Genomic DNA, 1,212 nt, shown 5'->3' on the forward strand with positions numbered 1-1,212 from the left:
ATTATTATTATATTTAAAAATATGACCATCGTTTCATCAGCGTTAATTGCAAAAATACGCGCGTATCAAATCGCATGTCAGTATCATAAATTATCGAAAAAAAAAAAAAGAAAAAAAGGTTAATGAAAACAATTTTTGTCTTATTTAAATTATTCCAAGTTGTTGTTGCAATTGCAGTTGTTGTTGTTATTGTTGTTGTTGTCGTTGTTGCCGTGAAAATACGTAAGACAAATGAATAATTAAAACCAATAAATGAAAACCAATTTTTTTTTTTTCGTTTCATTTTCCCTATAAATTCGTACGTATGATAATCGAAAAAAAAAATTTTTTTAACTGCCTTTTTTTCCCTGTATCGACTAACAAAAAAATTATTAATAATAATGTTAATAATAATAATAATTATAATAAATATAAATTTTCAAGCCGAAAAAAAGACGATTTGTTAACCCATAATTTCCCAATGTAAAAATCACGTGAGTTACAAAAAGGATTTTTTTTTTTTAAAGATGGTACAATTACGTCACAGGTATAAAATAGGTGTTGACGGATTGTTGGAAACATATATAATACGAAACAAACAAAAAACAACAAAACGATGAAAAGCGATTCGAAATATAAAAAAAATTTTCTAGAAAACTTCAAGCTAATTTCAAAAAGAAAACTCAAACAGAACTTTCAAAAGGATCGAACGCGATTCCTAAAAAAAGAATTTTGTTAGATTACAAAAAAGAAGGTAGGACTCATCCAACAGGAATTATAATTAATAATAATAATAGTAATAATAATAATAATAATAAAATCAATGATTTCTAAGGTATAAATTTTTTGTTGCATTACGACACAAGAAAAAATTATTATCACGACATCATTTTAACAATAACAAATATGATTTATCATTTTCGGAAGCCATTTTGATTACATCGTCTCCTACATTTTCCGTATTAATAATAATAATAATAATAATAATAATAACAACATCATTTAATTAGAATTTTACCAATAATTTTTATCGAATTCGAAAATAAGAAAATTTTGTTAATTTATGTTTTTTTGTATATTTTCTGGAAGAAAATTTTTTTAAAAAATTTTCCGACGTAACAAAAGTCGACAAAAGAAAATTTTTTTGTTTTTTGTTTTTACTGCGTTCGCGTTTTTTTTTTTTTTTCGTTCGTACTAATCGCGTGTTGACCAATGACGTCAAATGAAAAAAAA

This window comes from Pediculus humanus, genomic scaffold (assembly GCF_000006295.1).
Source record: "Pediculus humanus corporis 1103172107781 genomic scaffold, whole genome shotgun sequence".
NCBI classification, from domain to species: domain Eukaryota; kingdom Metazoa; phylum Arthropoda; class Insecta; order Psocodea; family Pediculidae; genus Pediculus; species Pediculus humanus.